Consider the following 18,295-nt stretch of genomic DNA (forward strand, 5'->3'; position numbering starts at 1 on the left):
TATGAACTGTATAAATTGACGTAACACTACTTTAAATGCATCTCATTCCATCATCCTCGTGAAGGCGTTGCCATGGTTCTCTTCAAAGTAATGGCGTATATGGTTGCCCTGTTCCTCGTGGAAGACTGGGTCTTGAAGGTAGTCGTGCTGAAGTCGGCTGGTAGGAATCTGTGGTCTAGGGGATGCCAAATGAATATCTATATAGTGCGCATCGTGATCTGAAATCATGCTGCCCAAGTAATCTCAGCAGTCCAAAACGGGTGCTAGCGAGGTCAAACATAGAAAGCAATTAAGGCGCACATGAAGACTATGAGGCACAGAATAAAACAAGCATATTTTATGGGTAGGGTTAAGCACCTGACAAGCGTCTGCAAAAGTCCATTGCTGCACTCAACAGTGTAGTCATGCTGTTTGTGCAAGGGGGGGGGGGAACTCAGAAAGAAAGGATGTTACTTGTCTTGATGGATGTCTAAAGCGCAGGTGTAATCTCCGCCAAGTATCCAGGGAGATGCAGTTTTATGGGTTAGGATAGAGGAGAGGGCATCCTAAAAGTCTCCCTTACCTGAATTGGGAGCATGAATGTATAACAAGGAGCAGGGGGCAACCATTGTTGCACCCCTCCAGAAAAACATAACGGCCTTCAGTGTCAATGGTAGTGTTTAGGACCTGGTAATGAACATTAGATCGGACTCCGATCAGGACGACGCGGGCGTACGTAGAATATGTAGCTGCATAGAAATGTCCCCTCCAACATTTACGCAAATGTTCAACCTTGTCTTGTGTGGTATGAGTCTATTGTAGGAGGAATATGTGTGCATGTTGGCTCTTGACATAAGAATATATTGTGTATCTCTTGCAAGCAGTGTACATACCCAGCAAATTCAGTGTCAGAAGACGAATTGTGTCATGTGAAGTCTGCATAATGAGCGCGTAATATAGGGATAGCAAGGAGGAGGGAGGTCTTCGCTTCGTTCATTTATGTTGTGACTCTGCGAACTTCGCCTGTTTGGATTGAATGCTTAGAATCCGCGGTGTTGTGTAGGGGGTGTAGGAATGGTACTGGATATGGGATCCACAGAAATTGGGTGAGTGTAACAAGTGAGACCTACTGCAGCTGCAGTTTGCCCAAACAGAATGATTAAGTTAAATTTGGGAGTTCAAAGCAGTTAGAGGGGTATGGGGTCCAAGATGGAGGTGCCCTGGTGAGAAAATTATGTGGGCTAAAAGAGGGTGCAGTAGCTGCCAGGGGGGGGGGGGGGGCAATGGAAGGAGAGTCAGGAAGAGTGTGTACAGTTGGAGCGCAATGTGCTGGATAGTGTAGTGTCAGCATACATATGGTGCACTGCAACAATCATAGTATGACATAGGAGTAAACAACTCCACATTTGATTCAAATGAAGGTGCCCGATGGTGTCAGGATCTTGGACTGTCACGAGGAGCTCCGTCGCGAGTCAGAAAGGAGCGTGTCGTCATCGGGTGTACAGAGGTGGGGGGCCCTTTTTGTCATCGGTGGCAATGTTGTTAGGTGCAATGTCCGCAGCATTATGCAGGGTCCGCTTCCTATCCACAAGGATTTGTTCTAGGTTCAGGGCACTGGCGTAACAATACTCGAGGGGGCCTCCCTGCAAGGCTCTTGGAGAGGCCCCCTCCGGGCTCAATACGGAGCTCTACAGCCAGAGAGCTGTCCTGAGGGGGCCCCCTGGAGCTTGAAGCCCCCCGCACCGCAGGGGCTGCAGGGGCCTGTGTTACGCCCCTGGTTCAGGGGTGTCATCGTGGATGAACGCTGGGTACTTTGAGTGCAGAATCGATTAGGTTTCTTTCGTCTTGATTTAGGTAGGGTAGAGGAAGGCCTAGGGTGGGCCGGGGCTGCATGATCATAGTGTTGCTCTGCCTAGTCACCAGCCTCCTTCGGATCGGTGATAAAAGAGGGTAGTATCGTTTGCAATGATTTTGATGCGGCTTGGAAACAGGAGTTTGTACTGGACCTCTTGCAGGCAGAGTTGACGCTTGACCAAGGAAGGATGATCTTTGTTGAGGAACCGCTTTGGTATAATCCAGGAAGAGCATAATCACCTTGTCTTCCACACTGAGCAGGCCCGCTAGGCAAGCCATCCTGAAGATGGTGTCCAGTCACTGAAGTGAAGGAGTTTAGCTAACATAGGCTGGGGAGGAGATGCGCCCTCTCTATGCATGAAAATTGAAGTGAGTTCTGATGCCGGGGCTATGGTTTTGAACCAGGTCTCGAGGTACTGAATAGGGTCATGACCTAAAAAACTCCCTCCAGCTGGCCCGGGATGCGCACATTGCTCCTATCTGATCTTCCTTCAATGTCTTCAGCCCAGTCTTGTAGTTGGTGGATCTGATCTTGTAGTTCACGGATGGTCCACTGGTTGTCAGTAACAAAAGGGAGCAGGTTTGCCAGTTGTTTCTCCCCATCCGACACCTTGTCGGAAAGCTTGCAGTGATCATCGTAAAGGAAGCGGAGATCAGTGATCAGAGCATTGAAGCGCGTTTCCATCGTTAGTGTTTATGGCAGCTAGCACGTGGACAATTTGTCAATGGGAGGTGCCGGATGTGAGAGGTCGCCTGGGAGGTTTTCAGAGAGGACACTGGGTGGGGGGGGAGGGTCTGGTGTTTGGGTCGGGCTGGTGCAGCCGCCGTGGCTGATCGGAGTCTGCTCATGCCTTGGGACGTCAGGGAGGTTTGCCTAAAGGGCACTCAGGCAAGTTGGAGTCTAAGGTAGCCTGCAAAGTCAGGAGGGTAATGTTAATCCATGGAGATGAAGGCAGGAAGATGGTCCCTGGAAGGTAAGGCAAGGAATGTCGGGCCAGAGTTGATGGCCAGGAGCAAGAGGCCTCTAAGGGGGGCCTTTGGGAGCACTCCCACCACATGCCCCGATATGAGCGCCGAGGCGGGGGAGTGGGCATCGACACAGGTGAGGTTCAAGGTGCCAGGTCTGTGGGCACTGAGCTGCCCTGAACGGTGGTTGGAGCCCTCCGTTGTGATGCGGGGGTCACTGGCCCTGTTCAGCAGTCCACTAGAGTGCAACACCGTGCTGGTGGGTTAAGGGGGAAGATCCCCACCCATCGGTTGAGTTGTGTGGACACCCGCGGCCCCTCACAATGTCACCAAGACCGTCCGTCATCCGGCGTGATGCCTAGAGCTGGTCCCTGTAGTTCGAAAGGCATCCAGGTCCCACAGCGTGCTCCAGTAGTATCGCCAATGCGGGGGTCCCACTTACTCCAGACAGGCCACTATAGGGGTTTCCAAATAGCCTTTCCCCAGGTGACTGTTGCGAGCCCCGCATGCGCTCCGAATTGAACGCCAAGGCGGGGCGTAGGGGAGGCGCCGATAGCAGGAGTCCAGCAGAAGGAGAGATGAGGGAGCTGGTGAAGGCCAGGATAAACCAGACACGCAACAGACAGGCAGCGCTGACCGTAGTAGGGTTTTGGTGCCCGCCCCCCGGTTTATCGCATGGTTTTATCAGGAGGTGAAGGGGGTGCCCCGACGTGCGACCCCTTTTGGATGCCGACGGGGGGGTGGGGTGGGGGGGGTGTCTTCAGGGACAGCCCAGGCCAGTAAGAGGTGAGGGGGTGAAGGGGGAGGCCAGTGCGGAGTGGCTCACCTGACGTTTGCTGCCAGGCCTCTCCGGAGCCCTGCCTCACAGCTTGTTATTGTGGTCAGTGTGTCTATCGAGGGACTGCCGGGGTGGGAGTAGGAGAGGAGATAGGCAACCAGGGGGGCCTAGAGGATGACAGGGCGGGGATAGTAAAGTCGCAACACCAAGAACCCGGGGGAAAATCCCCCCCCAGAGAGCACACCTACAGAGCACTAACAATGAGACTCATTAAGCAGCAGGGGCGCAGATAAAAAATGGTGAGGGGGACAGTCACTGACCAGCACCGGTGGACGCCACGGACCAAGGGCCGGCAGGGAGCGTGGGAGAGGTAGCGCTGCTGGGGTGGGAGCAGGAGAGGAGATAGGCAACCAATGGGGCCCAAATGTCGATAGGGCGGGATGTGGCTGGCCTTAAATCCCAAAACTCCGATAGGAGAGTCTGGCAACGAGAGGCGCCCTCCAACCAACTTTCAACCTTAGGGGCAGGACGCCGACCCAAAGACATGGCCACCCTGCGCCTAGCGAGCACCAGGAACATCGAGATCAAGCAGCGAGAAGCATCAGGACAGAATTTAATGAAGCCGAGGAGACACAAGGGGGGGTCTGGGCATACAGCCGCACCGGTGATGCCGGAAATGGTGGCACACACCACCCGCCACAACTCGTAGACCTTAGGACAGAGCCACGCTAAGTGAGCAAAGTCCACAGCGGGGGCAGCACAGCGCACACAAGAATCCCCGGGGGTGAGCCCAAGCCGGTGGAGCTGCACTGGGGTGCGATAAAACCTGTGGAAGTACTTGAAGTGGATCAGGCGGAGCCAGTAATTCGGAGAAAGCTTTTTGGTTTGACCACAGCAATAGAGCCAGTCGGCCTCCGAGATGTCAATATCTAGGTCCGCGCTCCACGCTTCCCACGCCAGAGCCGAAGAGGGGCAACAGGGCAAAAGCGTACAGTTTGGTGACCAACTTGTGCGGTGACGAGGAAGTGTATATGAAAGCCAAGGCCGGAAAGGTAGGCAGGGGTTGTGGGAAGGTGGGGTGCAGTTTCCGGCATGTAGCGCGCAATTGATAGAATAAGATCGTATCCTGCATTGTCGGAGACTCGGGAAGCGAGTAAAAGGAGTTCTCAAGGTAAAGATCGGCCACAGTCTTCAGGCCCAATCGCGCCACATGACGGGACATGCTGGACGACTGAAGGGATGGGAAATCCGGATGGTTCATAATTGGCATAGCATTGGCAGAGAGACCAGAAAGCCGGCGCAGGCAAGACCATGGCCAGCGCAGCGTCTCGACCGTGTCAACCTCTGCCCGGGGACGCGCCGCGGGCGCAAAAGAGCAGTGGACAGCGGCCAGGGGGAAGCGACATCAGTCTCCACCGCGACATGGGGCTGATAGGGGGTAGGATGAATCCAAAAATGCAGGAAGCTAGCCTGGGCACATAAGGCGTAGAGCCGAAAGTCAGGCGCACCCAATCCACCAGCAGACATGGGTAGAGTGAGGATATCGTAGGCCACCCTGGGTTGCCCCCCCGCCCACACAAGTGAGATGACTAGAGAACGCAGTTTACGAAAGAAATGTGAAGTGAGGGGGATAGGTATGTTCAAGAAGAGCTAGAGGAATTTAGGGAGGACCACAGGCCAGAGACAACGGCACTCGGCTCCATGAAGGGATCCGGGATTCAAGTCAGTCCACCGCCCGCCCAAAGTTCGACCTCCAAAGTCATCCAAGTCCCTGCTCAGCCAGATGCCCAAGTAACGCGTGGGGCCGGATGCCCACTCAAACGTGGAGTCAGGAACGAAGGAGACAGTGGCATCAGTCAAGGGGAAAAGAGCAGACTTACTCCAGTTTACCTGGATGCCCGAGAGTCCGCCAAATCGTATAACCTCCCGGACTAGGGGGCTAAGGTTTTCCTGGGGATGGCGGACATATAGAGTAATATCGTCCGCATACATAGAGACAAAGAGGGAGTGGGACGAGAAACCAATGCCTCTGTGAGTATGGTGCTGCCGTAATCTGGTGGCCAGGGGCTCCATCGCGATAGCAAAAAGCATGGGCGATAACGGACACCCCTGACGAGTGCCCCGGGTAATGTTGATGGGGTCGGACACCTGGCCATTTATGCGGAGACGGGCAGTTGGACTGGTGTAAAGGAGTTTAATATTACGCAAACAGTGAGCACTAAATCCCATACGCGGCAAAATGTAGAATAGGAAAAGCCACTCCAACGTATCAAACGCCTTAGTGGCGTCGAGTAGGGCGGCCACGGCTGGTAAGTTAGGATTAATTTGATGTAAGACGGAGAAGATGGTGCGAAGATTATGTGAGGTTGCCCTACCAGTTATGAAGCCAGACTGATCAGGGAGAGCGATGGTAGGCATCAATAAAAGAAGACGGGAAGCGATCAATTTGGCAAAGATTTTGTTATCAATATTTATAAGGGAAAGTGGGCGATAGGAATCTCGGCGGTCGGCAGGCTTGTCAGGTTTAAGGAGCAGGGTTATCAAAGCCTCATGCAGGGATGGCGGGAAAATGCCTGTGCCAAAAGACTCGTACATAGCCGCCAGATGCGGTTGCAGGATGGCAGCGAACGATTTATAAAACGAGGCAGGCAGGCCATCAAGATCTGGTGCCTTGTCACTAGGAAGGCTGCCAATGGCTGCCAATATTTCTTCCCTGGAAAAAGGCTCATCCAGGAATTTTCGATGGTGGTCTTTGAGCCAGACGAGGGCAATGGACTCGAAATATTGATCAAACTCCTCCTGAGGCAAAGGAGTACCAGCAGAATAGAGGTGAGAGTTAAAGTCGAGAAAACTGGACTGTATTTCTGCCGGGAGGTGGTCCTATCCAGATCACCATCACTGAGAGCCGTTATGTAGGAGGTTGCGCGTGGGGGGCGCAGGAGGTTTACAAGGGTACACCCGGGGCGGTTCCCCTCCCCGAAGCGACGAGCCCGACCCTCCCTGCCAAGGAAAGACAGTTTGCAGCCGGCCTCATCCGAGAAGTCGGTATGCTTCTGACGTAGCAGCGCCAGAGTCTCAGGGCTAGGGCACGCCACCTGGGCGGCATCTAGATCCTTAATCTCCTCCTCAAGTTTAGCCAGGGTGGAGCGAATAGATCGGAGAACGCCCGCCTGTTTGGAAATACATTCACCCCGGATGACAACCTTGAAACCCTCCCATAGGGTGGAGGCAGAGTCAACGGAACCTGCGTTGAGATAGAAATAGTTGGTGATCGCGGTTTGGATTTCCGCACAGAACACCGAATCCCTGAGGGCATTGGGAGAAAGGCGCCAAGTAAAGGCCCGACGCTGGGCATGCTAGACGGCCTACCTACAGAATATTGTAGCCCCTTTGCTAGCAACCTGGCACCTCGAATTGCGAAAATGTATAATGACGCCCTAAAATCTGGGGAGCTGCCACTCTCTCTCTGGGTGCCATTGTTGCTTTCTATTCCTAAACCGGACTGAGACCCCACTTGTGTATCCTGTTATCCTACTTCCATACTAGGAGCAGACTATAATATAGCGGAGCAAGTTTTGTCCAGTAGAAATGCTCCGGTCCTTTCAGAACTCATCCATCCAGACCAAAATGGATTCGTCCGGGGACGTAGTACCTCACAAACTATTAGGCGTCTGTTTCGTATCCAAGATCAGGTGCAGGGGCAGTTTCCCCATGTAGCATTCCAAGTGCTTGTCTTGGAGAAAGCGTTTGACTCGTTGACGTGGGAGTACCTATTCTAGGTCTTAAATCAAATGTGTGTCGGCAAACTCCTTCTGGCTTATATGCAGCTGTTATATACTAAACCTCTCTCGAGTCCGGTTGGGAATTTATATTTCATCCACGGTTCCATGAGGGCGTGGCATCTTACAGGGCTGGCCCCTTTGCCCCCCTGCTATTTGCAATGGCCATGGCGCCAATTGCAATTTGTCTATCGAGAGATGGCAAATCCTGGGGTATACCTCTCGCGGACAGAACGCATGCGGTGTCACTGTACGCTGACGACTTGCTTCTGTACCTTCAGTATGTCCTCTCAGACCTATCCCCTATTTAAGATGTGCTCCAGGCCTTTGCAAGAAACGCAGACTTCAAGGTCAATTGAGGAAAGTCCTCTGTCTTTCGCTTACACCAGTCTTCGCCCCACAATAGATATACCTGGGGGATCACCGCATTGCTGGCGGAATTCTGCCATCAAATACCTGGGGGTTTGCCTCTACCACTCGCCGACATCTCTTTGAGGGCAATCTAAGACCTGTGCTGACGGAATCAAAATGACAAGTGCAATTCTGGGAGAAGTTTTCTATGGCCACCACGGGGAAGATTGCTTTGACGAAGATGGTAATCTTAGCCAGGCTTTTGTACTAGTGGACAAACCTACAAGTGGTGCCTCCTCTTGACCTCTTCCATGAAATAGACATGTTGCTGGGAGAGCTTATTTGGGGAAATAGCCGCCGCTGCAAAGCTCTGAAAAAAACTTTAGTTGCCTACTGGGAAGGGCGTCTGGGTGCCCAATTGTTCTGAGGCCCACTACCTGGCAGCACAACTGCAATGAGTGACCAGGTGGCTACAAAGCTGCAACCTGGAGGAAACGTACCATGGTCCACAGCCTCTGACAACTGCCACAATCCGGGGCTTCCTAAGGTTACACCCAACTCCATGCAATCCTTCCAGGTGCAGGTTGCCCGCAAATGCCTCACCAGAGTTCAACTCCTTACGTGGTGCATCCCTCCATATGCCCCGGGATTCCCATTGCTAGGCCTTCCACGATAAACTGGGACATATTTGGCGGTGGAACTACATGGCTGGCAGGATCGTTTACTGACCACAGCCAGTGACCTTTTCTCTGAAGGCCACCTCCTTTCCTTTGAGCAGCTCCAGGTTGACTATGACCTCCTCCTGGGACAGTTCCTCACATTCAGTCAATTGCATAATACATATCATACCCTGTGGTCCACGCAAGATGAGGAGCCACCGTCCTGCAGGTGTTGCTTAGTATGGGGAGGGCCGTTACTTCATCACATGGATCGAAGGAGCAATCCAAAGTCATACAGGTGCTTCCCTAGGGCCCATAGGTGCCACATTGGAGGATGATGTGGGATGAGTGCTGAGCGACACTGAGTGGGGACGGGCTATAGAATTTCCTCAACAGGTCTCTGGAAACGCCAGATTTAAGAATATACAATTTTCCATACTTTATTGCACATACCTTCCCCTACGCAGTTGAACCTCTATTTCCTCACGGCAGACCTACGATGCCCCTGTTGTAATTCAAGGGATGCAGATCTCCATCATATGTTATGGTCCTGCTCTGATGGACTTCTGGTAGGGGGTACATGAGGCACTGTAGGAGGTCACATAACTCAATGATATATACACTAGGGAAGCTGGTGTCCTGGGTATCTTCAAACGCAAGAAGAGTTCCACAGTATGGTCTCGCTTTGAGGGAGTAGCCCTCTTACTCACTAAGCGAGCACTTACCATTCAGTGGGGGGCTCCAGCTACCCTGCCGGTGGCAGAATGGCAGGGCTTGGTGCATAAATGGGGTAAGGCGGAAGGTGAAGCCCTACGATATGGAGAGGCATGCCACCAGCCCAAGCGCTCAATCTCACAAGAACGGGAGACCCTTTAAACACAGTTTTTGCTCCCTGATTATCTCCCCCACGATAACCCAACAGACCTGAGGAGGTCCAGGCAGGCAGTCCTACACAGCACATCATCGCTAATAGGGTCCTTGTACCCTTATCCACCTATCCTCCTTTGCCCCCAGACAGTGCAGAGACTATCTATGGGCTTTTGCCCCCAGTCTCTCATAGCTGCTACCACTGTGCCATTCATACTGCTATGCCCTAGACACTACTTCACACCTGACCCTGTCTCTACCCAACTTCGTGGCCCTCCCTTAGTTGCAGACTCAATCCGCTGGGTACTTGTAAATTGATGTCATTATGTGTTCAGTTTGGTATACATTAATGTAAGGCGGGTTGTTCTTACGCCTCTAAACTTGAACAGTCTCAGCTATGCTCAGGAAACTTTAGGCATTATTGTATTGCATGTTCATTGCTCATTCTTGTAATTACCTACCCTGGGATTCCTTTTGTACTACTGTATTCATGTTTATTGAATAACTTCAATGACTTTTTTTTTTTTAAAAGAGGAGGTCCGGCGTAAGCTTTCTGAAGGGTAATTCATATTAAATCCTTCCTGCAGACGCCGAACCATTTGACAGCTGAAGTGCAGAAACAGATCCAATACACTTTTGAGAAGGCAGATCTGAAGACGTCTAAGGGAGAAGACGGAGGAGCAACAAGGCATAGCGAGAATGCCATAGGCCAAGAAAGGCCAGAACATGATGAAATTGAGGATTGGATCTTCAAAGCAGTGATCACCGGTTGGCATTTCTCCTTTCTTTCCAAAAGAACCCCCCCCCCCCCATGTTCTGGTGCGTTGCCACCTCACACAAAGGTCGCACCAAGACCCGTTGTAACCAAGCTAATTCACTTCCTTGATAATGCAATATTATGAGATACCCGAAAGGCTGCACACCTCCAGACAGATAAGAAGCTTATGGTGTTTCCCAACTACAATCTAATGATTCAATAGCATGGAGCTTCTTTCATAGGAGTAAACTTGAAGCTCTGAGCAATGTGATTGAGGTGAACTCTCCTCTTTTTCACCAAGCCGACAGTAATCCTTGACCAAATGGCTTTCTTCTTCATGGAGCTGGAGGCGCACAGGACTGTGTAGAGCAACAGAAGCTGCATTTGGAGAAATGGGAACAATACAAAAGAAGGCTAAGACGAAAGGAATAGGATGCCCGAGGCAAAATTCAGCCCAAACGGATAGCAGCTCCTACACTTGAGTAAGCTTAAGAGGCTAAGGATGCAGCATTGATGGCAGACGCAACCCTTTAATTTGCAACTACTTACAAAACATCAGATTCAACTGAGGCAAGGGTAAAAGGCAAATCTGAATGATCTCCTAGGATTGAGGAAGACATGAACCTTCCTAAGATAAGCAGGCCCCAGTTGGCTGAGGATTACTTATGAGTGCACTACGACACAGCAGGACCCCGAACAGAAGACTATGGTTAACATCCTGAGGTGGGATGCAAGATGAGTAGGAGGTGCTGGCAAAAGTAACTCATTTGTGCAAGTCCATTTTAAGTCTAGGACATCTGGTCAAGAAACGTCACGTGCATGCATACACACATTATGATGAGATGAGGAGTGCATTCTGTAATCTTACAAGAAGCCCATCTCACAAAAAAGTGATAAACTGCAGCATAAAAGTGGGTTGGGGGTATTAGGAGGCAGGGGATAAGAATATTTCACAACCTATTTGGCATACGCCAGGGTAGTCTTGTGGGTAAGTTCTACGGTCCACAATTTAGCAAAGAAACCACAAATCGAACCAGAAGGCAGATATGTCCAGGTTAGTAGGAGACAAGTACATTGCAGGAGAATTCCATTGCTGGGTCTAGATCTCCCCAGCACTGGCCAAACCATACACATATAGGTAATTTCCTCATTAGTGTCAACGATGTTCTTTGAACCTCTCCTAATCAAAGGTAATTTAACTGTGTTATGAACATTACTCTCGACAGTAATTTCCTCTTTTGCTGGGGTCCCTCGTAGGTAGACTGGCTGAAAAAGCAAAGTGCGTGGGCTACAGGTTGGGGCCTCGCATAAGCTTGGAGATCTGCTCATCTTGAAGGGGTATATTCTCAATACTCCCCTGTATATGTTTTGTATACCTGAATAGATCTGTTTTTGTTGGGTCATCTCACCTTCAGGGCTCAAAATCTAGAACGGAGGCTAAAACACTTTCTGACTCTGCTCTTGACAACACAGTGGGGGAAGAGCTCTGACTAGAATTCCCACAAGGCACTAACAACCATCTGATTTATAAGATACGCTGTACAGAAATGCAGAATATATAACCTATTATATTAACACCAACAAAAACTCTACAGATAATGTACAAAAAGAGTCTGAGGCATTCATATATATATATCTATATAAGTGCCATATGTCTTACGTGACTCATATTTGAAGTACAATTGAATATGTTAGACTAGAGAATACAGCAGTAGGACCAGAGTTAGCCACAATCTCATACACAAAAGGCAGCTTCATACTGATCCCCAAAACAGTTTGGGTTTAATGATTACAGCAGAGACTAACTTTGCTACACTCAGAGGGAGCCAGATCAGGATGCCTGTTAGCCAGACAAATGTGTACCAAAGGACAGTACACAGTCACAACAACCAATTAAGTATTTACATCAAATTACCAACAGTTGCACATGCAAACTGAAGTTAACAAAATAGAAATCTGTGATAATTACGAGTATGCTGCTAGGTTACCCAAACGGAGACAGGATCAAAAGATGGACATGGACCCCCTGATCACATTGGCAGAGATCAATTTTTCCGTAGACCAACTAGCCATGGGGAACACTCTTGTCAGCGTTGGTCCACCCTTCTAGTTTTACAAAGTGTATCAGAATAAGCACTCAGAATGTCAGTTAAATCTGTATAAAGCTGCTGACCAGGCAGGTGTGCTTCCATTTACAAGTAGAGCGGCGATTTTCGTAATGTAGTCCAAGCCAGTCCAAGACTTACTAGATCGGGCATCCTACTGTCCACATTAAACCGAGATTGTAAAATATTGAACAAAATAATAAAAAACAGAACGCAAAGGCTTTCCCTCACCTCACCCAGACCAAAGTGGCTTCGGTTCAGGCAAGAGTACTTCCACAAATATTGGCAGACTTTTCATCTGATGGACACAATACCAATCAATAGCATATTCGCAGCAGTGACCTCCATTAACATGAGAAAGTATTCAATATCCTCTTTTGGAATTACCTCATTCAAATCCTAAAGAGATGGACTTCAGCAGAGATATCAGGCTATGGATTAGAATATTATACTCAGCTTTGTGAACGTGTGGAGTGATGCCCTTGGTAGCTTGTCAGATGTTCAGGACAGGTACCCCACGCGCTAATGCAGTAGAAGCAGTCTTTGCCCTGGTGGAGTGAGCCCACAAGCCCTCTGGGGGTTCATTCTTCACCAATGCATTGCATATTTTTATGCAGAGTACTATTCGTATGAAGATGGTTAGTTTCTGCACAGCCTTGCACTTCTTCGCTCTAGTGAACCTAATGAAGAGCTGATCATCCACCCGGTGATCTTTGGTGTGATCAATATAGAATGACAGAGCTCTTTTTTGGCCCAAACAATGAAGTCTCTACTCCTCCTTCTACTAATGAGGTTGGGAGTATAAGGCAGGCAGTGTAATCCTCTGGCCAATGTGAAAAGGGGAGGTCACCTCAGAAGAAAAGAAGCACGCATCCGAAGAAGTTGGTGTATGGAGGCTAGACCGACAGAGCCTGAAGTTCACCAACCCTACTGTTCGATCTAATGTCCACCAGCAACACCATCTTCAGATTCAGAAGCGACAGAGGGCAGCTATGCAGGGGCTCAAAGAAAGAACACACAAGGAAAGTAGGGACCAAACTGTAGTCCTATCGGGCCTTAACAAAGGGAGTAGGCATGAACAAATGTTGCAAACCTTTCAAAAATTGAGTCACAAAAGGTGGCTTAAATAGGGAAGGTCGGTCTGGCAGCCACAAGAACGCTGAGATGGCTGACAAATAACCTTTAACGGAGCCCAGAGCAAGCCCTTGTCAGGCTAAAGAAACAATCAACAACAAAACCTCAGCAGGAGGTGCAATAAGGGGTTCCACATGGCTAGAGGACCAATCCATAAACTTATTCCAACCGAAGGTGTAGACAGTTTTAGTGGAAGGATGTCTGATTGCCAAGATGACACAACATTCAACTGGGTGATTTTTATGGTATGTGGCGCTTGTGGACTTGCCTCGCACTGTGCGTCAATTTCTATATTGTTTCACCTGCGTGCTCAAAGAGGAGGAAGAATTCAGCCCAACTTCTCCAAACCAGATTTACTTGGATCAGACAAATAACCTGCACAGCTCTAGCGCACGCAAAAACATTAGTACAATGGTAGAGAGTGAGAACCTTTGTAGTGCTTATATTTCTTTTTATTTTCGGCCCATTGGCCCCTTCCTCAGATTTTCAGCGTATACTCGCTTGCTCCACACTGGGGTGTGATTACACAACAAATTCAGTTTACAAACACAATTTTAACAAAAATTTCGAGTGCGCCAACACTGAAGAAGTCGTGAGGCACTCCCTCTTGCTATGAAACACATGCTAGCTGGCTATAAAAACAAAGGAAGAGGCCAATGAGCCAAAAAAAGGAAATATAAGAACTACAACTTGTTCACTCTCTACCATTGTACTTAGATTATTGCGTGTGCTAGAGTTGTAAAGGTTTACTGCCAAAATGACATCATAAACTTCAGGAGGGAAATCGAAAACCCTCAACTGTCGCCACTCAATCTCCATGCATGAAGGTGGATATATCACAGGTTCGGGTGCAAGACTCTGCCCTGCTGTTGCAACAGGAGATCCTCCCAAAAAGGCAGCCTGACCAGAGGACATATGCTCATGGTCAGCAGTTTGTGATACCATACTCTGTGCCCACTCCAGAGTTATTAGGATGGCTTGGGCCGTTAGGTCCTGATCTTCTTGGGAACTCGCCGCAGGAGTGGTGTCAGCGGAAAGGCATACAGGAGTTCAAAGAACCACTTGAGGCAGAACGTGTCTGAGTGAGAGTCACCTTGGTAACTCCAGCATGCAGAACTACTGACATTGCGCGTTCCCAATGGTGGCTAATAGATAAAACTATGGTTCTCCCCACGCTCAGAACAGACCTTACACCACCTCTGGATGTAGACGCCATTCTTGATCCGGGAGCTACTTACTGTTGAGTTCGTCCACCCTGCCGTTCAGAGACCCTACCAGGTGTTGTATGACCAGGAAAATGTCCTGACATTCCAGCCATGTCTAAAGGCACAGAGCCTACTGGCACAGGGTCCACAACACCACTCCACCATGTTGGTTGCAATACTACATGTCGGTTGTTTTGTCCGTGAACACCTTAACCAGCTGTTTGCTAGATTGAAGGAATGCTTTCAATGCCAAGTGAATCACCCTCAGCTCCAAAAGACTGAGTTGGAGCAGAGTCCTCTGATCTCCACCTCTCCCAGATCGCTGCCCCAACCCAGGAGTGATGCATCTGTCACTGCTGTTAGCTCAGAGTGGGGAAGGGAGAGGGGTCTGCTGCTGACCCAATTGTGGTTTGTCAGCCACCACTGAAGATCTTTTGCACTCCCTTCTGATATCTGGACCAGGTTGGAGAGTCTTCCCTGATGCTGTGCCCACTGGGACTTCAGGTCCCACTGCAGAGCCCACATATGCTAGCAGGCATACTTTACTAGCAGGATGCAGAAGGTCATGAGACCCACCAGCCTCATAGTCTTACCGAAATCCATGATAGAGGCCGAAACATTGGCATCATAGCCTGAATATTCCCAACTTGCCCCTACGGTAGATAGGCATAGAACTACACCGTGTTCAGAATGGCTCAGTTTAAAGGAATAGTCTGAGAGGGAGTCAGGTGTGACTTCAGCACATTGATAGTGAACCCGGCGAATGCCAAACGTTCGCTGTGGTCTGGAGGTGGGTGCCGACTGTGTGGGGAGAGACCACCTTCAACGCCCAATCACTGAGCTAGGGGAAGACTGTCATCCTTAACCTCCACAGATGGGCTGCAGCCATCACCATTACTTTTGTGAACATCCGAGGCACGCTGGTGAGGCCAAATGGAAACACAGCAAGCTGAAAATGGTTGTGGACCACCGTGAACCACACGCAACGCCTGTGGGCCAGCAGGACAGGGATGTGGACATAAGCATCCTGCAGATCCAGTGATACCATCCAGTCTCCATGATCCAGGGCAGGCAGGACCTGAGCCAATGTGAGCATCTTGAATCTCTTTTTTAGTAAGTAGTTGAAAGGGCATAAGTCTAGTGAAGGGCGGAGGCCTCCATATTCTTCTTCGGCACCAAGAAGCAGCCGTAATAATAGCCACACCCTATCCCTGGAGTGAGCACCCACTTGATGCTTCCTTTGGCTAAAAGAGCCTTCGGTTCCTGTTGAAGCAACAAATGATGGTAGCATTGTTCCAGATCCAGAGGACCCAACTGGCATTGAGGGCGATCCCGCTGATTGGAATCTCAAAGTCCACGGACCCCAAAGACACTTCAGAGGAGTCAGTGGCCAAAGATGGCATGCACTTCATCATAAAATTCTTAAAGTGTTGGTGGGCGTTGCTACACCGCCAGGAAACTTAGGGTGGCGTGGAGCAGGCTCTGACACAGACTCTGCAGGTGGAAAGCAGGAGCGCAGCCTGAAAGCACAATATCAAGAAGGCGAAGTTCAAGAGCACTTTGACCTCTTGTACTTTTTTGACTTACCCGACTTCGATGAGTAAGTCTTTGAAAGGGAAAACGATCGGCCATGGGAACGGCACAGGAAACAGCCCAAAGATCTTCCCCATGAATGAAAATAGGAATAGGAGCAGCACAGAGCCTTTTTCTGCCAAGCAACCAGGAGCTTCATCACACGCTCGTGAATCGCCTTTTGGTTCATCCACTTGCACTTCATGCAGACCTTGTAGTCATGACATGACCTCAGGCACAAGAAACAAACCAGGTGGGTATCGGACACAGACAGCTACCTGTGACAATCCCCACAAAACTTAAACCCTGAAGGTTTAGCAGGGGACATAATTCTTTATCCACACTGGGAGGAAAGCTCAAAAGTGTCAGCAAAAAGTTTAAAAGTTGGTCAAATAGGGAACAAGGTAGCTCTCCAGATTCGCGCGGATGGTGGGGAACGAGAAGAACTGATGTCAGCTCGCTGGGGTGGTCCCTGTATAGGCATTGCAACATTTTTCTTGACGCAGAGCCGAACAATGCCATCTGCTGGTGCGTAGACATACTTGCTCAAGATTTTCTGCTTATAGTCTAATGCCTGGCAAATGTCCTATGGTGAGGAATCTGTGGATGTAAGTCTCTATCAGAAATATGCATTACAAAAAAGTTGCTAAAAACTTGATAGACAACCACTAATAGAACAATTAAGGACAATTGTGGAGAAGTGTGGCTCAGGGGTTAGAGGCAGCAGACCCGGAAGCTGAGATCGGTCCTGGACCAGGGTTCAATTCCCCGCCTCGGCGGGTCTTAGGCTAAAAATTCCACGGACTCGATAATTCTCGCCCCGGTGCCTCCACGACTCTCGGGTTCACACTCTGCGACTCTGGGCAATAGCTTGCTTAATCTCCACAACGGCCCCTCGCGGCGGGATGCCTGACTTTCACCTTGTGGATACCCTGATATCTCACAGGGGAATACCAGGACGGGTTCCCTAAGCAAGCGCCGGGAAACCCACTGCGGGTAGCTGTGCGCTATATAAGCTCAACTACATTTACATTTACAAGGGCAATATTTCTGCCAACATTAACATATGTTCTGGAAGCACCCTATTGGCTATATGGAGCTCAATGTAATTTATTCAGATCACTGTTTAGATGGGCATGGTCTGCAAATCAGGAACAAATTTGACTGACAGGATGACCGCCTTGTGTTCCAAGGATCGCTTCTAAGGGTTTGGTTTAGGATAAAACAAGCAAATGAGGGGTGTTTTAGAGAATTTTTAAAACAAGAGTTACACTCACACATGCTAGGAATGAAGCACCCTGCCAAATCCTTGTAAGTGCAAGTTATGATAGCAAACAATCTTGGGTCTATCACCATCTTTTTTTAGGGTAGAAATATGCAGTATTTACGGCTTCGCTTTGACCTGTTTGACTTACGCGAGATTCAGCAAATGTGGAAATACAAACAATAAGATTATAGGTGCCAATTCTAACTGCAGTATAACTGAAAACGTTTAGCTCATGTAATTTGTTGTCCAAATTTTACATGTAAGCACACAAGATTTTTATTTCAATCGATACGCCGACAATGTCTAGAACATAAAAGTTGCATACATTTAACTTCTGCTCAATGAAGAACTATATTTGGCTTGGATCATGCCATGCCTCAGAGATCCTACCATGTCACCTGCTCCATATGGGTAGGGTTCTTGACACCTTTCTGAAGTAGCATTGGGTAGCACATCCAGACACCTTTGTTGTTTTTAGTGGACACCAGGACTCTGCACTACATGCACGATACCGCCGGGAACGGGTTGGAAAAAAAAGTCCCCTATGTCAACCAATTTGTCTAAAACTCAATCCCTTTGCAAGATGAGGCTGAAGGTTAGGATCCAGGTCACTGTACTCTGCAGGGAGGTGTACACCACATAAAAGCATAGGGATGTAAATCTCCATTTCGTAGATATACCCACCAGCCAATTTTGCCAATGAAGTCAAGTGCATGCCCTGTGCATAGGTACAGTCTGGAACTACACCCACACTGTTACGAGTAGTCAAACCCAACCACATAGCCCCCGCCCCCAAGGTGAAAGGGAGCCTTGAGAACACACTCAAAGGAAGGTCCATCTGCTGTGTCAAGTTAGTCTACTGTGCCATGCCTTGTATGTTTGCTCTCGGTGTCTCTGTGCACCTACACTGGGGAATACACATTTTTGTTGTTAATGGGGAGTATATCCCCTTGAGCAAACAGAAGAAGTGCTCCCAGTACATGAATATGAATCGAAATGAGGGTAAATAAGCTGTGAAGGAT

At 49.3% G+C, this 18,295-nt stretch overlaps 1 protein-coding gene across 3 annotated transcripts in view; it reads right to left on the reverse strand.

The window, feature by feature from the left end:
* THYN1 (thymocyte nuclear protein 1) overlaps positions 1–18,295 on the reverse strand; it is a 190,409-nt gene that overhangs the window by 13,845 nt on the left and 158,269 nt on the right. The window lies entirely within an intron of this gene.

This window comes from Lissotriton helveticus, chromosome 3_1, assembly GCF_964261635.1.
Source record: "Lissotriton helveticus chromosome 3_1, aLisHel1.1, whole genome shotgun sequence".
In the NCBI taxonomy this organism is placed as follows: domain Eukaryota; kingdom Metazoa; phylum Chordata; class Amphibia; order Caudata; family Salamandridae; genus Lissotriton; species Lissotriton helveticus.